General features: G+C 36.9%; 2 pseudogenes; both read right to left on the reverse strand.

The window, feature by feature from the left end:
- Nucleotides 1-446: 446 nt before the first annotated feature.
- LOC120190744 lies at nucleotides 447-2,453 on the reverse strand (annotated as a pseudogene).
- A 3,374-nt stretch (nucleotides 2,454-5,827) lies between these two features.
- LOC120190633 lies at nucleotides 5,828-8,598 on the reverse strand (annotated as a pseudogene).
- Between the last annotated feature and the right edge of the window lie 8,723 nt (nucleotides 8,599-17,321).

Below are 17,321 nucleotides of genomic sequence, written 5' to 3' on the forward strand. Positions count from 1 at the left end.
GAAACAAACTCCCGTGACAGATTAGTGGCCCTACAGACACTTATGTAAGGAATGAATAAATTTGCAAAGCTCCCCACATGCGAGAGAGGGAGAGTGCGGTGAAGATTGGATACTTTTCTTTCTTTACCCCGATCTTACCTGCTTGACGTGGCTACAGTACGAACGTCCTCCTTACTAGTACTAATACATATATGATGCAAAGCTTCAGGTGACATTGCGTGGCATCCTGTTAAAAGAAACCCAGGGCTGGATTATAGGAGAAACAAATGCCAAACATTCATGCTCTTTCTACATTCCATCCTAAATCAAACATGGTCAATGGCAGTTACTCAAATTCAACGAAAACGTACTAAAATGTAGATAATGCTTAAGCATGTAATAGCTGCTTTCACGACAGATTGGCCAATTCCTCAGTGCAGTAGACCACAAAGACAAAACTCAAGATATGAATAAACTCAACATTTATCCATAAAAATGAAAATAAGTAATGTTAGAGATAGCACAACTGATAAAGCGCCTGTCAGGGGGGGTTGGGTGAAACTCACTAGCATGCCTTATTTACAGAAAAAATAACTACTTAGTAGAGATTAATGGAAGGGAAGTCCTCAAAGCTCCAAAGATCCAGTGGGTTTCCACCATCTTGAGTTGCATCTCCATTGAGAAAGGCATCGATAGAGGCATCCCAGTTGCCCCCAATAATGTCATCTGATCGTCCAAAGCCAATAGCTCATCAGACAAACTCTTCGCAGAATTGTTTCAGTAGGCATAACATTGTCGGAACTTGGTTTTAGCTTCTTCTAGGGTTTGCATCCTCCAGAAACTCATCGCCTTCTATAGAAGCTTCAAGAACAGACGATATTTCCGGAGTCTTAGCACCATGTTCTCCCAGCCGAAGTCAGAACTGTCAAAGGGGTTACTTCCGTTGTCCGAATTGAAATACAAGGGTGAATTGTCAGATTGAGCGAAGGGTTTAGAACCAACATCTACGGCAGCAGGAACAGGGTCCACATATGCAAATGGATCTATCGGTGCCTTCTCTTCTATGAAATCCATGATATCATAGTAGTTCTGCCCTGATTTGTTCAAGCAATTGAAGTCCTGATTGATATTTGGTTCAACAGGGCTTAAATTTGACATGGGAAGTGACTTCTCATCATTTGTCTTAATTACACGCTTTGGAAAGGCACGCGAAATCTCATCGGGGAAGTTCAGCTTTCCTTTCTTACCCCGAATCCTTCGTGCTTCAGCATCATAGGCTCGTGCAGCTTCTTCAGCAGTACTGAAAGTTCCTAGCCAGACCCTAATCCCTTTCTTTGGGTCTCGGATCTCAGCAGCCCATTTACCCCACGGACGTTGTCGGATTCCACGATACTGATTCTTCCTCTTCTTTTAGCACACTTCTCAGCTTGACCTTGAATTGCACAGATTTTTACAGGGTTCGGACCTGCATAATTAAAAATAACATTAATATTCTACGTGTGCACTAACCTTATGAATAAATTATAGTTAATGAAAGCCTATAAATCATGGGAAGAAGATGGTAGTAAAATTATACTCAAAAGTTAAAATTATTAGTTAAGGTATGAACCATCAAGCTCAATTTCCTCGAAAATAATTGAAGGTAAAACTTTGGTTTATCCTTTCGGACACAACGAGGATGATCTTCCTCCATATTAATAAGCCAGAGTGAAACAATAAGAAGAACCACGTTGAATTATCTTAAGAGAAAACTACAAAATCAGCTGTTTTGAGCATATAGAAAGAGTCATTCTTCTCACAGATCTTTGTCTTAAAACTACCTAATATTTTTCCCTCTTAGCCTTCTGCTAAGAATCAAATCTTGAACATCAAAGGAAAATAATTAACTTTCTAAATAGATAAAGCATAATATACAGCAGGAAAAAGCAAATCTTTTATGCATAGGCATAGACAAAATCTACCAATGTATTCAAAATGCATAACAAGAAATCTTTAGCTACATCCCAAAAAATACAACCCATGGTAATTAATTAGTTGAATAAACCAAGCTTTTCCTACAGTAAGGAGTGAAATTCAAACAAATTTGAATGACAGATGAGAAATGAAAAAAAAGTGAAGAATTGAATATTATTGTTATTTACCATGAGTGACAGCCCGCGGTGTTTTCTTAGTGGCAACGAAAGCAAAAGGCTTGATATCAGCCGAAACATCATCAACATCAGATTCATCATCCTTGAAGTCCTGGAAGTCAGCTCGAAATCATCGGCGAAATCGAACACCGGCTTTGAGTACCTCTTAGCCGACCTCTTTTTGGACTCGGATTTTTTCAACTCAGGCCACAAGAAGTCGGCCGTCAGCCGCCGCGACTGCGGAGCAATAAAATCAGATATGATAGCTCCTCCACACATGATGAATAGATTTGGAACAGAGTACAAGACTTTTATGTAAAATTGAGAGAAAGATAGATTCTTTGGTTTGCTAATGAAAAATGAATGACTTGTTCGGGTTTATAGTATTAGTGATCAAGGCATAGTGGTAGTTTTATATTTCATGTTTGGGAATGTCCACTATTTTTCGAAAATTACAACTATATGTTAATTCATATAAATCCCCAACTTTTCATTGATTTCTTCGTCAAATATGTCTGGTGCTATTATATCTAATTCAAAGATGGTGTCTTGGCTGTCATTTCATTTTCGAAAAATTGTTTTTGTTCATTTAAAGATGACGTAGTATGTAATACGTGCCTGTAGTCTGTGCTGGAAATACATGTGGTACGAATATCTTTCTTACTGGAATATCCACTGTATTAAATAATAATTAAAATATATTTTGATACTCAAACGTAAAAACTTTATAAAATTAAAATCAAAATTTCTCAATATAACCTGAGAGTTGAAATTATTTGAATTAAGTTTCTTTTCACATTTCTTAAATAATATAAAAAAAAGCCACTTGTATTATAGCTAGTTGATACGCATAATTGGATGTTCCTAGCACCACACGTTATTAATTATTTTTATCATAAATTCATTCATCGTTGTTATTCTATCCTTGTTGCTAATTGATAGTATTTTTCTCAATGAAGCCCTCCATGATGTTGGAAGGGTTGTTCACCCACTAAACACAACTTGTTTCATTTCTTACAATCATACCCGAACTCGACGGATTTCGACCCGACTCAACCCAATCGAGTCGGATTTTTTAAAAAAATCGGTTCATGTCGGTTTTTTTCAATGGTGATGTTCAGGTCATATCGGATTCAGGTTTAAGGAGAAAATATCTGACCCGATCAGATTTGAAAAATATAATTTTACCTTATATATTTACGAATATTACAATAATACCCCTCTATATATTTTTTTTCAATTAAATCACTATTTTTATTGAATTAAAATAATATTTTATTATTATTTCGGGTGGAGCCTGATCGGGTTCGAATCTTTTCTCAAAAAGTCAGGTCGGTTTCGAATCGGATGAAGGATATATATTTTCAGGTCAAATCGAATAGGATGAATGATGTAAAATGTTCGGATCAGTTCGGATTCTGAAACCCAACCCTTACCATCCCTAATTAGGATTAACCTTTCAAAATGTTCAATAGCCAAGAAGTCTTCCTTTCCTTTATCTGTCCGAATTATATTAAATACTTTAACATTAAAAAAAACAACCTTTGATTTTATCAAGTAACTAAATCCAATTTAAACCCAACTAAAAGGACCACATCAGGGCGGCTCGTCACCATTCTTGTCTGTCTCTTGGACAAACACATGAAACGTGTGGACCCCTGAAAGATACTTATGAGGCAACATTGTCATCCCGTCTTAACTTATCTACATTTTTTTAATTTTAAAATTATAGGGTAACTAATCTCACTTAACATTAGATTTTAATTTAACAGTTCAGATGACTAAAAATTTCTAATAAAATGTTATGCATATAATTTAACGAAAATTTCTTTAGGCACTAAAATATTTTTCAGACAAAATTTAATACTTATTTGTATTAAAAAATAGTAATATCACATTGTTCTTAACAAGTGCAAACCAAATCACTATGCATCTCAATTCAGGGGAGAAAGGATGATGTTGCCACACTCAACAAGTACAAATGAACACAGTTAATAATGAACACCATTAAATTAATTTATAAAACGTTAAATTATAAAGTATTAAACGTATAATTATAATTAGTTAAAAATCTAAATATAATTTAATTAAATACAATATTATAAAACATTAGTTTTTATAATTTTATTTTAATTATAATTAAAACACATTAATTTGAGAAATTTATAAATCCTAATTTATTTTCATAGCTTTGAGGTTCTTGCCGTCGTCGCCACCTGTATCATCTTCACCATCGACGAACGATAAAGACTAAATCAACGGCGAAAGATGATACTGGTGACGGTGGCGATGGTGGAAACGGCGACAGTTGTGGTGGCAAAGCTATGAAAATAAATTAAAATTTATAAATTTCTCAAATTAATATTTAATCTAATTATAAAAACTAACATTTTATAATTATTGTATTTTAATTAAACTACATTTAGTTTTTAACTAATTTATAATTATACGTTTAGTACTTTATAATTTAAAGTTTTATAAATTAATTTAATATTACTCATCGTTAACCTTGCTCATCTACGCTCGACAAACATTGTAGAATTTTCCGGGGAGAAATAATATTCCTGCTCTTAGGCAGGAAGAATCAGTAATATAAAATATTTGGTGATAGACAATAGTGTTGTTAGATAAATTTGTGGATGTTTTTGTGTTCTACTTTTAAGAGGAAGGTTACCATGGTTTTCTCCTTACTAGGCAAAAGCAGCAGGTAAAGCTTTTGCAGGGGATCTCAGAGTTCTATTGCCCAGGATATTACTAGTGTGGGAGCTGCTTCGTTACGCAATATCAACTCTTGGAAGAAGAACAATGAAATCAGAGTTTGAATTTGAATCCCAAGTCTGGGGTTGACCATTTTTGTGTCCATCCTGGTGGAAGGGCATTGGTCGATGGATTTGTGAAGAGTTCGGGGCTTAGTGAATATGATTTGGAGCCAACTAGAATGGCACTCCACAGAAGAGCAAATATCAGAGTATTATGAAACTAATTCACGTTCTACATACTAAAATGAAGAAAAAAATGCATTGCTTTGCTTTGATTGTCAGTAAGAGGCTTTCATTTGTCTCGCTATATATTTCAGTTTCACCATTTTTTAACAGAAGTTGAAAACTCTTTCACGGGCTTGATTTCTTGCATTATTAAGAGAAGCAGCCTACTTTGTAACTTATAATAAGCCCAAACTAGCCCAAGTTTATTGATGGTTGATCTCATGGTTTACAAGGAATCAGAGCACATTCACATCAGGCAAATACATCTCCTTGTTTCCACATTGTTCTGCATCTTTCATTCCTAAACAGAAAAAATTCCCTAATCGAATCACTCCTGGCCTTTTTTAATTTCCTTTGATAACGATTGGGACATTATGACCAGCCAAGGTCGTGTCAGCTGAGAAGGAAGGCCTACTCACTTGTGTTCTCAGGTTTCAAATCCATCCCACCAGCAATACAAATCAAACAAACAAGTTGGCAATTTAACTTCCCATCAGGCAACCCCACATGCGTTTCGTCTTGCGCATTGTCTTCATTGTGATGGATTTACCGTTGAGCAGTTCAAAAGTTTACATGCAAATATAATACTTTTGACTAGAAAGATTACGTGACGACGATTACCTGCCAAGACACCTTCCCAACATCTCACATGCATTCACCAGTTCAATCAAAATACACAACCCGACATCAAATTTATAATTTAAAAGAATCAAAGTAAAATGAGGGGAACTTGTTTTTTTTCATATTCATTTGGCGTCTCATCAACACAGAATTTATACAAAACCTTCTTCCTTCTCGATCTTACAATAAAAACATATATTAGACCTGCACTTTCCAGTAGGGTGTGCATTACAAGCCAACTCCACTTGTTTTCTGGGAATGAAAACGCCAACACAATCTCATTACATATATATAGGGAGACAGTTATTATACAAATCCCTATCGTAGTAAGAAGACCAAAATTCCTGAAACCCAAAACTCTAAACTACAGAGGTTGCTGCATTGTCACAATTATGGGACTCGTCACATTGTGCTTCCCATCAGACCACACTATTGTACCACTTTTCATGCTACTGCTTCCGGGGGCGAGCTTCACTGCCATGGCCTCCACTCGTACAAGGAAATTCAATTTCTGGCCTACCCTCCTGAACACGAGCTGCTGTGGCTCTACCGTCACCAGTGTGCCACTAGGTGGCCTGACTGTAACTTTGTACACTGAATTTGGATCCCCGACATTTGTCACTTGCCTAATGAAATGTGTCGACATCTTATGCTTGCCATACTGTTGGAAAACAGCTGAAAACGAAGGGTAATTAAGATTCCCAATATGGCCAGCTCTTTTGCCCCACGGCAATCCGCATTCCTTCTAGTGATCACTTGAATGTTGTTGATCGTATAGTTTGAATTGCACAAGAAATCCACATAATCCATCGGAGTTATATCATAAACCAGACCGGGATCCAAAGCCTTTGTGGGGTGAACATGACCAGATCCGAAATCAAAAACTGTTGAAGTATTTCCATTGGATTCATCGATCATAGTTTCCCCGCGATTATCAACTGTGTAAGCAGTTGTCATCAGGGCAGACTTAATGGCTGCAGGGCTCCATTCAGGATGAGCCGCTTTTAACAAAGCAGCCAATCCCGAAACGTGGGGACAAGCCATTGAAGTGCCTGAAAGAATATTAAACTCTGTCCTTCGATCATCTGATTGAATCCCAGATGGACCAACTTTATCAGGCCAGGCGGCAAGGATGTTCAATCCAGGAGCAATCACATCAGGCTTCAAAATTTCAGGGGTTTCCGGGTTAGGCCCACGAGCCGAAAACGAAGCCACCACAGGTGCTGGCCTGACTCCTAACCGAGTCCCTTTAAAGACAATAGTGGCAGTGGGCGGTGAGTTGATTTTGATGCAGAATCAATGTATTGCCTGATCTCATCTGCATTTGATGCACCAACAGCAGTAGCTGGCAAGACATGGCAATCAACAACTAAGCCTTCCCCATCGAAAACCCCATTAGCTATAATCATTCCAACCCCTCCAGCTTTCTTCACAACATCCCCTTTAGCAGCTCTGGAATTAATCCCTCTATCACACAAAATGATTTTGCCTTTCACGAAGTCGGGATCCAAAGAACCTTCCAAACACAAAGAAGAAGAATACCCATCACCACCACCGGATCCAGCATAAACCAATGGGTACATTCTACCCGGAGACAAACCCGGCCCATTATACACACCGACTCCAGGCACAACTTTCCCATTTCCGAGCTTAACATCAGCCGGAAAATCCCTATCAATCGTCCCAGCACCAATGGTAGCCATCCATGGAGCCACATTAGTAACAGTTAATCCACCGGGACCCCCATTGCCAGCCGAGGCCGACACGAAAATCCCTTTATCAGCAGCACCGAAAGCTCCAATCGCAATGGCGTCAAGATAGTAAGGAACCACAGCACCGCCAACACTCAACGAAATCACATCAACGCCATCGGCCACGGCGGAGTCGAAGGCGGCGAGAATATCAGAGTCATAACAACCAGCATTCCAGCACACTTTATAAGCTGCAAGTCTTGCCTTTGGCGCCATCCCGGCAGCCACTCCTTTAGCATAACCTAATGTAGAAGCTGGAAACACATATCTTCCAGCAGCAATGGAAGCAGTATGAGTCCCGTGGCCGTCCGAGTCTCGTGGAGAACGAAACTCCGAGGTTTCATTCATTTTGCCGTTAGTTGCTTCGTAGCCACTGCAAAAATATTTAGCACCGATAAGCTTTTTATTACAAGAAACCGGGGCCGAAATCTTTTGTCGTAACGCATTGGCCTTTCCATTTAGAAGGAATAAGACCCAAATCACGGTCGTTGAAGCTTTGACGCTCGGGCCAAATACCCGAGTCGATGACTCCGATAACAAGATCCGACCCAAAGTCAGATTCTTTCAAAAGACCAGCTTTGTCGGTGGTTGTGAGTCCTAAGAAGTGAGGAGAGCGCGTGGTCTGCAAGTACGGACCTGTTCAGGGATGACGGCGATGACATGGGAAAGTGTTTGGAGCTTGAGGGCTTCAGTCGGCGAAAGCTTAGCCGCGAAACCGTGGAAAACGCTGTCGTATACATGAAGAACGTGGCTGGGAGTTGAAGGCGAGAGAGAGAGGAAAGTGAAGATTCGTACCAGTGCTTGTGATTTGTGAAAATGGAAGGCTTGGCTTCGTGCTGGACTCTAACGATGAAGGTTTTCTGCTCGTCCCTGGAAGCTGAAGAAGCTAAAGACAGAAGTGAAAGAAAGAAGACAAGAAAGAGCCCCATTGGTAGGCAAAAGGGAAGAGCTTTGAGAGTGTGCGTTAATGGAGAAGTGGCGAAGCAGAAAACTGGCATAAAAAGGAGAGAGATTTGCCTTAGAGCAGGAAGTGACGGTAATGTACGAAATTACCAATACAATACAGAGGCCAGAACTCTCTCAGCAGGCCAGGCCATGCCAAGCAGTGAACAGAAGAAAGAGAAGAAACAGTAATGGCGGTGGGGTTTGCTTTGCTGTGTTGCTATTGTTGTTTTGTAGGTGCACTTTGGGCTTAATTACCCAAATATCACTTTTTTTTCTAAAAGATTATATACCATCCTAAAACTAATTATTTATTAAAGAGTATGACGCTAAAATCGTATCCAATTAATCCACATTTCACTACCTATGTTAGTATAATAGAGTGATATTTTACCACCAATTCGTTGATCTATTCAGATGAAATATTAGATTTTTAAACAAAATCAGAGAGTTAAATCTTGACATTTATGAATAGAACAATGATGATCGTCCTTGATCTATATTAATTGTTTAATAAATTTGATTAATTAAAAAATGATATTTCAGTAATTAAATCCACATTTCACTAATAGTTGTGTCCACTACCTATGTTAGTTATTCTAATTTTTGGTTAAAAGAAATATTTGCTTATAGTTTCTTAATATAGAACACAAACGTTTCGTAAACTCATACATCAATCCATTCTAAAATTTAAAGATTTTATTTAAATGAAAATGGAAGTTTGGTCCGTGACAGTGTGGTAAGTAAACTAATATGTATTGTATATTTAATCTGAAAACTTCCAAAAATTAATTATTTTGTTTCTACGACAGTGTCAAGTTTTCGTTTCCTTTAAAAGCCGATACAGACATACGTGTGACGATTAAGTCATGCCATGTTCATGTAGATGCCTGATTCAATCTATATCAAATATTCATCACTTGCATCTTTCCATTACTTTTCCGTGAATTCAGTTTATTTATTATAATTTGATTTTTTTAAATGTATAGTTTAATTTGGGGTTATTTTTAAAATTTTATATTATCTTTTAAATGTTTGGTGTTTGATATAATATAATAGTTTTAAAGGTTTGAGATGTTTGTTTTAAATTACTTTTATCATACTATCATTAGAATTTAAAAACGAGAATTGTTGAATAAAATATTATCTATATTAAGTGATTTTCACATAAAGCTAATATAAAAAATATACGAATAAAAAAGGTGTTGTCGGTTTTATTATTATTTAAATAATAAAACCGGTAAAAAATGACTGAAAATATTATTATTTCTATCAGTTTTATTATTATTGGACGTTTTACCGGATTTGATAAAGCGCTATTAGTTTTGTTATTTTTTTCTACAGGTTTTATTATTGTTGGGTACTTTTATCAGAAATATTAAAAAATAATATTTTATATAAAAACAATAATTTTTAAATAATTTTTTATCAATTTTATTATTTAAATAATAACAAAATCAATAACGTTTTAATTTAACCTATAAGGTATCGCATGGTAAAACTTTATTTATCTAAGCTGTGTTTTGTGAGTTGAAATATACATAAGATATGATGAAACCACAAAGTTTTTGTTTTGTTTGGAATTAAAACCTGTCGCAGCCCCGGAATTGGGCTTCGACTTAGGAAAATAGATTGGAGTCGTCACCGATCATTTATTTAAAAATAAATGGGTTGATCGGATACCCTATTTCTTACTTGATCTGCGTTTTACCAGAAATATGTCGGGCTCGGGAGTCGGTTACGGTCAAGGAAGGATTAACACCCTTGAACCGCCCTTTCGGTACTACGTAATTTCCAGTTGTCTTAATTAAGAAAAATAACAAGTTAAATTAAAAGGTAAAGTTTCGACCCCAATTACTTACCCTTTATTGATTTGAAAATATCCTTAAAAAATCGAGAAATGTGTTAGATAAACAAGGTAAATAAAACAAATAAGGTAAAAGGGAAAAATAAAATAAATAAAATAAATAAATAAGATAAAGGAAAAACAATAGTAAAGTAATAATTATATATAGTAATATTTGAAAAAGGAAAAATATATATATATATATATATGTATACATCAAAGTATTAAAAATAGAAAAGTTACCCTCTCACTTCACCGAAAGTGAGGGGCTTTAGTCAGAAATAAGACAAAAAATGGGTCCTCTAGGTTAGTAATATATAATATAATGTTTAATAATAATGATAAAGACACAAGATTTTTAAAAATAATATAATAATAATAAATAAAAAAACGAAAATAATATATATATATATATAAAGTTATAAGATATTCGTAATAAAAAATAATCAAATAAAATAATTAAGAATATATATATAATAATAGGTATATAATCAACCATTAAAAGTATAAAAAATATATGACTAGATAAAGATAATTACATATATATAGTAATAATAGACTTATAAGTAGAATATTAAAGAAATATATATATATATATACATATAATAATAATAACATAATAATAAAATAAATGAATAAAATATCCATATAATAAATAAAGGGACTAATATAGATTTTTAAAAAGCTCTTCCCCTCCTTTAACCGAAAATCAAACCGGTTTTTCAAAATAAGCCTCGGGGTAGATCTAGGTTCGAAACTTCGAAACCCTACCCATTTTGGTCATCAGCGCAACCCACGTTTTGGGTTATTCGAACCAAATCTCAAGAAAATAACGTGCACATGCAAAAGAAAGAAAAAAGAAAATGCTACCTTTTATTTCATTTTCGAATCCTTTACAATAGCTTTGCCTTTGTATCCTCCCGTGCTTTCCTCTATGTTTTGTGTGTAAATCGTCTGTTACAATAGTGAGTTACAATGGCTATTTATAGTGCTTGTGGATCCTATCTTTAGGAGTTTAAATCATAGTAGAACTATATCCTATTTTTAGGAGTTTGAATCCTAGCAAAATTCTATCCTATTTTTAGGAGTTTGAATCTTAGTAGGACGAAAATGTGTGTTGACAGCTGCCCCTCTTTGCCCATTGTCGTGTAACGGGGATAGGGCAAAGATTAAAAGACACACTTTTCGTTCGGTGGAGTTGAAAATTGACTCCGATGTTTCAATAACTCCCTGTCGAATTGAGTTACAGATGACTCCTCCGTCGTGAAGTTGGGTTCATCTTGAAATAATATGAAATTGAAGCCGTAGTTCGGAATTTGAATCAGCACGTGGCTTCTCGTTGCCCTTCGGTCTTCTTCTCGGTTTAAAGACCTTGGATCGGAATCGAACTCAGAAATCTTCATTGACATATAGTTTTTTCTTGACTTAAGCTATGCTGCTTGAAAATAGTTGCTTGTCACTAAGGCACGGCTAACCCAGGTCCTCTTCTCGACTTGAAAACCTCGACTGCAACCGGAAAGTAGTGCGATTGATGTGTCATCGAGCTGAATGAAATCGAACTCAACAATTTTGATGGCAGATAACCCTTCTTGCCTTGAGCTATGCTGTAAATTTGATTTGCCTCTGAGTTGAATGTAATCGAACTCGAAGGTCTTTGATGACAGATAACCCTTCTAGCCTTGAGTTATGCTGTAAATGATGTGCCTTGGAGCTGAGCGTAGTCGAACTCGAAGGTCTTTTGTTGGCAAATAGCCCTTTTTGCCTTGAGCTATGTTGCAAATGATGTGCCTTGGAGCTGAGCGTAGTCGAACTCGAAGGTCTTTGCTGACAGATAGCCCTTCTAGTATTGAGCTATGCTATAAATGATGCGCCTTGGAGCTGAGTGTAATCGAACTCGAAGGTCTTTATTGACAGATACTCCTTTTTTGAGTTGGACATCCTTCGTCGTGAAGTTGAAATCCAATCTAAAGATGGATGCTGCTTGTGTGCACGATTCCCTTCGTCGTGAAGTTGAAACCGCGCGTGAAGTTGAGCTTGAAATTGGATATCCTTCGACGTGAAGTTGAAATCCAAGTAAGTTGTACTGTTCCGAGTCCAATATCCTCCGCCGTGAAGTTGAAATTGGCTCTGGAACTGGGAAATTACTTGTTGACAGTCAGTCGCCCCTTCGCTATGAAGTTGAGCTTGTGCTGTCTCGAGTCCAATATCCTTTGCTGTGAAGTTGAAATTAGCTCCGAAATTGGGAAATTGTTTGTTGACAACCAGTGGTCCCTTCGTCGTGAAGTTGAACTTGCGTTGTCTCGAGTCCAATATCCTTCGCTGTGAAGTTGAAATTGGCTCTGAAATTGGGAAGTTGTTTGTTGACAACCAGCGGTCCCTTCGTCGTGAAGTTGAACTTGCGTTGTCTGGAGTCCAATATCCTTCGTTGTGAAGTTAAAATTGGCTCTGAAATTGAGAAGTTGTTTGTTGACAACCAGCGGTCCCTTCGTCGTGAAGTTGAACTTGCGTTGTCTGGAGTCCAATATCATTCGCTGTGAAGTTGAAATTGGCTCCGAAATTGGGAAATTGTTTATTGACAACCAGCGGTCCCTTCGTCGTGAAGTTGAACTTGCGTTGTCTGGAGTCCAATATCTTTCGCTGTGAAGTTGAAATTGGCTCTGAAATTGAGAAGTTGTTTGTTGATAACCAGCGGTCCCTTCGTCGTGAAGTTGAACTTGCGTTGTCTGGAGTCAAATATCCTTCACTGTGAAGTTGAAATTAGCTCCGAAATTGTGAAGTTGTTTGTTGACAACTAGCGGTCCCTTCGTCGTGAAGTTGAACTTGCGTTGTCTGGAGTCCAATATCCTTCGTTGTGAAGCTGAAATTGACTCTGAAATTGAGAAGTTGTTTGTTGACAACCAGCGGTCCCTTCGTCGTGAAGTTGAACTTGCGTTGTCTGGAGTCTAATATCCTTCGTTGTGAAGTTGAAATTGGCTCTGAAATTGAGAAGTTGTTTGTTGACAACCAGTCGTCCCTTCGTTGTGAAGTTGAACTTGTGTTGTCTCGAGTGGCACGATATCCTCCATTGTGGAGTTGAAATCGTGGATGGCCCCTTCGTTGTGAAGTTGAGCCTTGACTTGAATATCCTTCGTCGTGAAGTTGAAATCCAAGTATTGTATGTTGTGGGTGAACACAATTCCCTTCGCCGTGAAGTTAAAACCGTGGAGACCCCTTTATTGTAAAGTTTGGCTTCGAGCTAGATATCCTTCGTCGTGAAGTTGAAATCCACTCTCGAGCAAATTGTGTTGTTTCGAGAGAAACTTTTATCTGTTGAGTTGGTTGAAGTGTAGCTTCTTGCTGCTGAGTTGAGCAACCAACATCAATCTTTAAAGGGTGCTTTTGAATCGAGTATCCTTCGTCTTGAAGTCGAAACTTGACTCTAAAAGCTGTAAAAAATTATGTATGTGGGAAAAAATGATAAATATGATGCTCTAAAATGCATGCATAAGATGCATGTAACATGAATTGGTTATATTTTATCTCCTGAAAAAGGTCTGATAGTTCACATTAGGATGTTGAATCCCCAAAGATGCCCAAAAAAATGCCCCAATATTTCATGTTTAATCTTCAAAGATGCCCCAAATGTTCCTCATTTCTTGCTTCAGCATTGATTCTGAGCATGAGTTTTATGTCTAAGAGTCACATGTCATTTATCAAGATCCACTCTAGAGAGACTGTCTTGTTTGAAAAAAATGTTTTTCTTTCTTTTTTATTTTTAAAGTTATGAAAATATCAATTAAAAGAGTTTTGAAAAGTGTTTGATCCAAAGTTTTGAAAATATTATCATTTTCACGGTTTTACAATTGAGACGAATCATAAAACTAGAGTTCATCGGATATCAAAGAATTAATTACAATGTTAATCCTTCAATAAATTATAGCTATTTGACAAGTGCCAAGATCAAAGCTATCTTTGGGAAATGGTTAACTAAGGAAATGATAAAAAGGTCTCAGGTTATTGTGTTTGGTCAAATGTTTGGCATTTGATGCTCAAAGGTTTGGCATTTGATGCTCAAGGTTTGATGGGGTAGCTTGCATGCTCCTCTAGTGGAAGTGTTCTTTGACTCCCAGTATTCGTGGTCACACTCGGATTGTGTGATGCCTTATCAAGGAATTTGTGTGATCGCCTCAGTTGCACAATTTTTATATTCGAGCCGCCTTTTCAGGTTTTCAACTCGAACCCTCATTTGGTTTCAAGACGTTATTCAGGATTTACGTCTTGAACCCCCCTTTGTTATTTTTTCTACCATGCATTAATTACATTGTTTTTTTGCAAACAAAGATTAATCCTGATGGGCGGGATGAAATATGAAGATAGTCTCTTCTGTTTAGAAATCCATGTATGATTAGAAGGGACTTTTAAGGCACGTAATGTAGGCCAAGGCTCATGGTTATGAAAGAAAATGATAAATAGGCCCAAACAAGTGTTTCAGGGTGTTGAACCAAAGATCAATTCATTCTGATGCCTTCAATCCTGTCTTGCTCAATTTGGATCTGCTCATATGTGTTTCTCTGGATGTTCCATGATCTTCGAGTAAAGTGATTCAGAGATTCGGGAATGATCGTGCTTGATCAATCTCATAGTTTGAAGCTTGATGTGCCATTTGTCTTTAGGGAATCTTTGCATGTGCTTTTTGTCCCTTTTTCTTTTTGATTTTTGCTCTTTTTTCCTTTTGTTATTGTTTCTCTTTTTCTTTGTTTTTTTTGCTTTTTTGCTTCTTTTCTTTTTTGTTCTTGATTAGATATTCGCACTTGCCATTTGGTCCACCTTTTGGTGTCTCCTTTTGATTGATGTCTTCACTCATGTGAGCAGATTTCTTCCACCTTGCCCCCCAATGTGGAGGGTGATCCTTGGTTAGGGTTGAATCAGAAGAAAAATACTACAGGCTCAAAAGGGGACACAAGGGATATATATTTTCTCCTGTTGTAAAGGGATAAAGAAAGAAAGCCGTTCATCATTTCATACATGGAAGTCCTCACAGAAGAGGTATCCCCAGGGGATAGATTTCAGGATTAATTTCATTCACATAAAAACAGTGTAGTTAATGCGTGATAGAATTATTTCGAATGAATTGTTTTTTTGCTCCTTGCTCCCAACATATCTCAATGTTCAGGCTCCCGGCGAGATGCCCCAAATTGTGTCTTAGAAGAATGCTCATGTTCAAATGAACAACTCAATGCCTTGGGTATTAAAATGTCAATTTTGAGTCTAAAAAGACAATGGTGTGACTTTATTTGACTCAAAGAAAGGTATGGGTGTATCAAAAAGATAAAGACAATGTTCAAGAATTTCAAAGGGAAGTTATGTCAAAATTTGGTCTTTTTGGTAATGATCAAGGTATTTCATTTTGGGGTTTGAGACATGATAAGAAAGGTCTAATCTTGTCATATGTCAAAAATCTATAATTCTGAAGAGTTAAAAGAATCATTAATTCATTTAATATTCGAAGAACTAAAGATTAAAATTTGTTCAATTGCTCCACCTTAGAAAGTAGCATAAATTCAATCGTTTAAAAGATTAAGCAAACATGAAATATCAGTGACGTGTTCAAACAAAACAATCCTCTAAGTGCAAATGGTATATGCCATGCCCCCTTCTTCGGCTGTCAATGCCCCTGAATCCATCAGGTTTGGATCTTGCGCTTCAGCGCCTTATAGTTCTCAGAGGAATGTTTGGAGCATCTTATGTGGCAACTACAAATAGCTTCAACATTGTAGCCCTTAGGATATGTGGACTTTTTTCTCAGATCATCTTGGCAGGTTTAGTCGTACAACCAGCTGATTGGGCTCATTCGTTGTGATAGTTTTTTATGATGTTACAATCTTGCTTCCATGTGGTGTCATGTGGTTAAAACCACTTCATCGAATTCTCCATGAAGAGATTTCATGTTTATGAAAATACTTAAAAAATGAAATGTATATGCAAAATGCAAAAATGCATGAAATGTTCGAGGCATTGATCCAAAAACATGTATGTTATTGTAAATAACCTTTATTGGGACAAAAGTATTTTATCTTTTAAGAGACAATAAACATATTTAAAGGTACATCCGGACTAAATCCTCTAGACCCGAAACCGGTTGACTAGTCATTTGCCTTCGTCTTTCACCGGTTGAATAACCTGTCGAACCGCTCCGACCTCTCTGGATGAACCGTGAAAATGTTGAGTTTTTTTGTATTGGTTCCCAAAAAGTGTCGAATGACTTCATCTCTGGCTTTCATCCTTTGCTGAATCGGAAATTCCATTGCAATCCTCCATCAAAGGGATTATTCGAAGTTCATTTGATTGTTTCTTGAATTTGTCGACAGTGACTTGCCATCTTGTTATTGTTGTCTTTGAATGGACTCTCGAGGTCAGTAACCTTTTTCTCGTCTTGCCCCTGCCACCTTTGCCAACCCATTTTTGAAAAGTTAACTTTTGATGTACTTGATTGTGGGCACCATGAATGTGACACATAGTTGTCTTGCAAATTGTCCTCATTTTCTTTCTGAGCCCTTTTCGGACCATAGCCGGACCCCTGCGTTCTTATCTCTTGTATTACAACCCCTTTGTCCATTAATGCAAATTATTCATGTTTTAACAAACAAGTTTTTGGTGGATCAATGACCTCTTTTATGATGCAAGTGATGAAAATAAAATAAAATAAAATAAAGATGAAAAGAGTTAGTGAGGTGAAAAAATAATAATAAAAAACTATCATAAAAATGAAAGTCCTACCCCACATGCTTATTATTCCTACCCGGACATGATCTCTATCCCGCATGCTAATCTCAAACAAATCCTAACCGCATATTTGTCTAGTTCGCATGCTTTGAACAGAAAGTAAGGCATGAAATAAAATCAAAGCAGCCTAAGGTTTGGAATGAGGTTTTGGGGTGGGCTCTAATTCTCCATCGTCTCCCGGTTTAGGTTCTAAAAAAACGGTACCCGAGTTCTCCTTGCCGGTGCCCCCTTGGGCTTGCCAGACCCTTAGTCCTAAACCCATCACAGGTTTGTGTGGACTAAGTTAAACTCGAGAGGAAACATTCCC

Source organism: Hibiscus syriacus, unplaced genomic scaffold (assembly GCF_006381635.1).
Source record: "Hibiscus syriacus cultivar Baekdansim isolate YM2019G1 unplaced genomic scaffold, ASM638163v2 tig00116962_pilon, whole genome shotgun sequence".
In the NCBI taxonomy this organism is placed as follows: domain Eukaryota; kingdom Viridiplantae; phylum Streptophyta; class Magnoliopsida; order Malvales; family Malvaceae; genus Hibiscus; species Hibiscus syriacus.